This window comes from Perca fluviatilis, chromosome 12 (genome assembly GCF_010015445.1).
Source record: "Perca fluviatilis chromosome 12, GENO_Pfluv_1.0, whole genome shotgun sequence".
In the NCBI taxonomy this organism is placed as follows: Eukaryota; Metazoa; Chordata; class Actinopteri; order Perciformes; family Percidae; genus Perca; species Perca fluviatilis.
This window is the reverse complement of record NC_053123.1, coordinates 5,057,706-5,064,728: the sequence shown is the minus strand read 5'-3', so window position 1 is coordinate 5,064,728 and position 7,023 is coordinate 5,057,706.

The window sequence follows — 7,023 nt, the reverse complement described above, 5'->3', positions numbered from 1 at the left end:
TAGCTGTCTGGATTTACCCTGCAGAGATCTGAGGAGCAGTTAACCATAGTCGTCAGAAATCCACCGGAGGTTAGAACGCCAACACAGAGACAGAGGAAGGGGACGGACATCCGGCCGAAAAGAGTGTGATCAGGCGGAATTCACAGCGGCACCGGAGCAATCCTGGAAGTGGAACGTCAAGGATATAGACTAGCTCAGACAGCACCTATGGGCGGCACATATGAAAAACTGGGCATCACTAATTGAGGAATTTCAAACAGGAATGTGGGTGAGGCGTTTTCAGGCAGTTGAGAAAAAGTGCCATCTTTGGGAGAGAAAGCTCCATTTGGAGTGAAATGTTTTTTTGTGTACTCTATACAGTTATTACATAAACAAAAACCTATATAGCACACTAAAAGACCCAAAAAAAAGCATAATAGGGGCTCTTTGACAAGTCCTATATAGACTTTTATAGAGGTTTGCATATTTGTGCTGTTGTCCTCTTCAGGGCAGATGGCAGTATTTCTCCGTTGGGCTTTGTACAATAACACAATGTTGACAAAAAAAAAAAGAAACTAGGCCTACAACATTTCCTCTAAAACCATGTGTTTTTTGTTATGTTTTTTAACTCCAGTTCTGTTGACGAGCCAAATCCTTTTTTGAAAAAGTCTGTCAATCCTTTCCCTGGTTTCTTTATGGCTGAGAGGCCAGCAGGTCCCCACTGATCTGGGTCCTGATGTCAAAGTTCCCAAACTGTGTATGCAGAATATCCTGGAGTGCAGGAAACCCATCGTTTCCTGGACTCATTTTGCGACCATGCCTGCTAGATGGAGGGCTGCGGTCGAGGCTGCCTAATGGCAGTGGGAGAAGGCGAGCCACAGGATCTCCAGGGAGGCCATTAAGGGAGATCTTCAGCCCGCAGAGCTTTTTGTGAGACCAGAAGGACCCAGACAGCTGGGTGTGTTTCTGACCTGATGACACCAGTGGGTTTATATATATATATTTTTTTTTTAAAGGGAGAGTCTTCACCAAATGAAGGGATCTATTAATAACTTCCTCCGCAAGAGGAGGGAATCTTGGCCCTGGGACAGCATCAATGGCCGGGATAGACTTTCACTGGCAAGGAAGAACATTAAAATTCCAGGCAATATCTGATAGGATTTCTTGCTTTGCGTTATGAGTCCAGCCCCAGAGAGCCAACACATCCTGGGAGAGGGGACAAATAAGGTCTGAGTAAGATGATAACCAAGTGAAGACACTCCAGGCTCCGGCTCGGAGACAGATAATCACAGGACACGTGGATCAGAGTGCTTTGCTCGCTTTGTAGGAGGGTTTTTAGGTTCAATCCAAAAGTAGGTCAAAACTGAATTACTGGCAGCTCGTTCATATTCCTGCTCACAGCAGAGAAATGCTTGAAGGACTCATTTCTGAATGAAGGTGTTTGAGACTATCGGCCTCGTTTAATCACATGTAGAACCTCCAGTATCGAGGTCAAAGGCAGTCTTGGCTCGGCCCGGGCCTTCCCATCGGGACATCCCGTCCCACGTCACGGCACGTCACATTCAATGTAAGGGATGTCGCCGTAGCGGCGGTCTACCTCCACCCACTGCTGCACGGCCCGGGCCACGATCTCCTCAGACAGCCTCTGGGCGAACTCCTGCAGCGCTGGGTTGACCGAGGGGGAGCTCTCCGACGAGTCCATCTCTGAGTGAACCAGGTAGGCTTTCTCCCCCCTCGCTTTTCCGTCCACCTTCTCTGTGAAGTTCGCATTTTGGGCTGCAGAGTCACTCCTCTTGGATTTGACGCACCCCATACTCTGGAGGATGTAGCATTGATTGACTTTCGGGTGGGAGACCTGCGGCAGCAGTTAAGGTGCAAAGAGTCTTTGGTTAGATTTCGAACCCACGCATCAATGTTTTCATTTTGATTCTGGAAGTGAGGGCTCGGTCCATCCCAGAGGCAACTCTGTGCTTCCCCTTCACTTCTGTCTGCTGTGGTCGCCTTGGTGCTCCTGTCATCCACTCCCACTCTCATCCATGTCGGAGTGGCAGCGTGTGTGACGATCAGTATTGCGCAGTAGAGGGTGGCGATTTAGAGGGCGCTGGGGGGGCGACCGGATAGGAGGCCCGTCCCTCGTGTGGGTCTGCTGCCGTTGAAACAGTCAGTGCTGCTCTCTTGCTGGCTAGCAATCCCTTTCTCAACTGCAGAGAGAAAGAGAGTGGAACGAGAGTAGATTAATCAATTAGTTGTCAACTATTAAATGAATGTATCACCAACTATTTTGATAATCAATTATTGTATTTGTGTAAAAAGTCTGATTCCCAAAAATGTATTTGAGTTCTCAAATTAAAAAACAAACAAATTTGGCCCTAATTCTCTTCCGTACACACACTAAAGACTCCTGGGTTATTTGTGTTGGGTTAAAATTATGGGTTATTTTTTCAGAGAGTAACCATTTTCTGGGATATAGGGCTAATATTGTGACCCAATTCCTGGGTTGTTTGGGTTGCTGGGTTATTTTTCAAAGAGTAACCCAAGTTCTGGGTTATAGGGTTGCTCTCGCTCTCTCTCTCGCTCTCTCACTCGCTATATATATATATATATATATATATATATATATATATACACAGTACAGGCCAAAAGTTTGGACACACCTTCTCATTCAATGGTTTTTTTATTTATTTTCATGACTATTTACATTGTAGATTCTCACTGAAGGCATCAAAACTATGAATGAACACATATGGAATTATGTACTTAATTATGTTGTACTTAAAGTGTGAAAATAACTGAAAACATGTCTTATATTTTAGATTCTTCAAAGTAACCACCCTTTGCTTTTTTATTAATAAGGGACAAAATTCCACTAATTAACCCTGACAAAGCACACCTGTGAAGGTAAAACCATTTCAGGTGACTACCTCATGAAGCTCATTGAGAGAACACCAAGGGTTTGCAGAGTTATCAAAAAAAGCAAAGGGTGGCTACTTTGAAGAATCTAAAATATAAGACATGTTTTCAGTTATTTCACACTTTTTTGTTAAGTACATAATTCCATATGTGTTCATTCATAGTTTTGATGCCTTCAGTGAGAATCTACAATGTAAAAAGTCATGAAAATAAAGGAAATGCATTGAATGAGAAGGTGTGTCCAAACTTTTAGCCTGTACTGTATATATACATACATACATACATACATACATACATACATACATACATACATACATACATACATTCATTCATTCATTCATTCATTATGGGTTATTTTTGACCCAGGAGTTTTTAGTGTGTAGATTGCAGCATCCTAAATGTGAATATGTTCTAGTGTCTTCTCTCCTCTGTGACAGTAAACTGAATATCTTTGAGCTGTGGACAAAACAAGACACCTGAGGACGTCATCTTGGGCTTTTGGGAAACACTGATCCACATTTTTCACCATTTTATAGACCAAACAACTAATCGATTAATCAAGTAAATAATCAACCGATTAATCGACGTTCAAAATAATCGTTAGTTGCAGCCCTAAAAGACCTAGAGATTGAACGTTTTTCACGGTGTCTGTGGTAAACTCTGCGCCCCTGGGGATCCAGCGGCTGGCTGGGGGTCAAGGCCTCTGGCGGCTCACCTCTGCAGGGTCATTTCTAAACACGCACTGCTCTTCTGCACATCAAATGTGTTACTCCTTCACCTCCCGCCTCCTCTACCTCAGTGTTTTATGACTCAATCACTCGGCCTATTTTGTATTGCATGCCGCAGACTGCTGTCTCTGGCTTGAGTGCGCCTGATGCCGTTTTGTTGTAAGCCTGTGTCTCCCATCTGTTCCACTAGCCGAGCCTCGCAGCCTGATTCACAGTGACAGCTCCCGTTCTAGGACTACACAGGCCTGGGTGCACAGCAAACATAGGCTTCATTCAGAAAGCTGCACGCTGTAGTCTACACAACACACGCCGTGGGTGATTTCAGCAGAGCAGGGAGTCTCCCTGGGAGTAAAACAACATTTGGAGGTGCACGTCTCAACACAGGACTCTGAAGTGTGTCACAAAATCCTTTCTGATATTATGTTAATGATCTTAAATTTTGGTAAACGTTAATTAAAAAAACGTTAAAAAAAATAAATTAAAAAAAAGTAGACTAATGTTAATGTGCACCACCAAAGTGTCAGAGCATCCTCTAGCTGTCAGACAGACGCATGGGATTTGGATTAAGCCTGATGATGGATTTATCTGAACCACACAGCCAGTGCAGACTTGATTTTAAACCTCTGCAAACATGAGATGTCAAAATGAACATGTCACCAGAATGCGCTGTGATCCTGTAGAGCTGTACTTACTTTTAACAGAGTGTGGCAAATGCGTCAGGTTTTTCTCCATCCCAACCAAAAAAAGAATCCGGTGACAGAAGATATAGCCTAACCCAAGGTCGTCCAAGTGAATAATAATCCGGACATCATCTGCTGTGGCGCCGGCTCTCCTGCCTTCTCTTCAGCTCTCCAAACAGCATCCGAGCGGTTTCAACTTGACACGTTATCAATTCCGTGAAACGTGTAAAGAAACAAAACGATCTCCCAAGTTTCTGCTGCTGGCTGGTTTGGTTTCTGTGGGATGAAGCGCTTGGCACCACATCAAAATAATCTCTGAGAAGGGGGAATCCCAACCTGGTGCACCAGACGGCGGGTTAACCCTGTTGCCTTCACGCCGGTTACCACCGGAGTGGAGCTCCCTCAGCACAGCAGAAATCAGACATTCCACGGCAACTACCGAGCTGCACTGCAGCGGGGCTCCGGAGGAGAGCGAGTCCGGCCCTTGCGCACTCACCGCGGCTCTGCAGCGGAGTGTGCACCGCCGCGGGCTGGGCCAACACCGCCATCTGGCGGCGACACTGAGAAATACTGCATGGGGAAAATGACCACTGATCTTCACAGTGTGTTTTCATCAGTGTTGGGGAAATCATTCAGATTCTTCACTTAAAGCTGTAAACTCGAAGCTTTTCTTTTAAATAAATGTCTCTTAACCCTTGTGTGGTCCTTCGGGTCCCAGTGACCCGAAGGACCACACAAGGATTATGTACTTCCCTTTACAAAAAACAGGGTTTAGAGAGCAATTCTCAACAAAGTAAAGTAAGTAAGTAAAGTTTATTTCTAGAACACATTTAAACACAGTTTAAGCTGACCAAAATGCTGTACAAACAAGAACTAAGGTGCTGTATTAACCCTTGTTTAGAGAGCAATTCTCAACAAAGTAAACGGAAGTACATAATCCTTGTGTTGTCCTTCGGGTCACTGGGACCCGAAGGGCAACACAAGGGTTAAGTCACTATCTATCGCTGAAGGAGGTAACTGATAAAGTATTGCAATAGTTATATATTTGCAGTGTTTACCAGCTGGGTATCAAGCAATACACCTTAAAACAACAATCCTGTATTGCAGGTTTTCTCCATTACATACACAAAAAAACGGAACTATGCACACAGTTCTGAAACTTAAAGCTCATGTATCAACAGCAAGACTCCAGACCATAGGCATAGGTTGAGATTCACTCTATTTCTATGCTCCACGCTGCTACACTCCCAGCGAAATGTCATTCTTTTCACTTAAATTTTTTCAAATTCTTTTTACTGCATAATGAATTTACCTACGGGTATGAAATAAAACGACCTTGACCTTGACCTTGACCTTAAATAGAAATTCTAAATCAACCAGACTGAAACCTCAAATTTGGAGCCTCGAATTTGTCAGTTGGCAAATGCTAGATGATCTTGGTTTGGTGCAGCAACATTTAAATGTTTGCGTCTGCTGAGGAGTTTGATTTGAGAATAGGTACTGTTACTTTGGTTGCATATCAATAAATGTATGAAGTAACTGTGAATTAACGTCCATTAATATTTTTTTGGATGAACAATTTTTATTTTATTTTTTACGTAGAAAACATACACTTGCAACATGAACACTCATCCCCTTCTGTCATCACCACCCACCCAGAAAAAAATCAAGAAAAGAGACCATTCAACAAAATAGTAACAAAATAGACAATAAACCATAAACCAAATAAACATATGTATAAATTAAATCACTATTAGCCCATTATACATGTTTCTTCCCAGCACAAAGCTTCTTAGGAGTCCTCCAGAAAGTTCAGGTACGTTCCCCATTTTCTAGTGTAGACATCCAACCTGGTAAACCGTTAATATGACATTTCTTCAAACGCCACCACCCTAGCCATCTCACAACCCCCCTCCTGGATTGACGGCACCCCTTCATTCTTCCATCCTCTTAAAAGAATCAGTCTGGCTATCATTACAACTAGTCTGGACCCAGCTTCCTATGTGCTAATCCATCCCATTTAGGATTGACCCATCTCCAAGGACAAATCATCTTGGGCTGAATGGAAAGCTGGCTCCCTGCAATCCCACAGAAGTTATCATGTACAGTATTCCCGTCCAAAATTTCTGGACCTTATCACAGGACCATAGGACATGAAGTAATTGAACATCCCCTAATTGATGATCTGTTAAGTATGAACTAATCAAATAAAGTCACAGTGACTTGATCATTTGTTAACGGCGACCAGCAGGAATTATAACCCATCCTGCATTCATTGATCATGAGTTATGCATTAGTTAACTACCTCTGCTTTATATACTGTTGGTAGTTAATTCTATACCAGTGCATTACTTTACAAGCTCATCACGTTTTGCATATAAAATCCTAATTGTCAAAGAAGCTAGTAACTCTGGTTGTAAAATAAATGAAGTGGAGTAAGAAGTGCACTTTTCCCCTTTCATACATCATTTCCATTCCATAAATGTCAATTTAATTAAGTCACAAACACTTATAGCCTACACGTGCCACAGAAGAAATATGTTATTATCACTGAAGTAACTTATCAGCCAAAGTGAGAAAGAATTGCCTAACACAATGACAAAAAAGTATCAACCATTACTACTATGCACAGCATATTCAATATGTGTGTGGGGTGTAACTATTTAACACTTTTGCAAGAATATGGTAGGCTATTTAAAGGGCAACACCACCTATATGAAGAATTC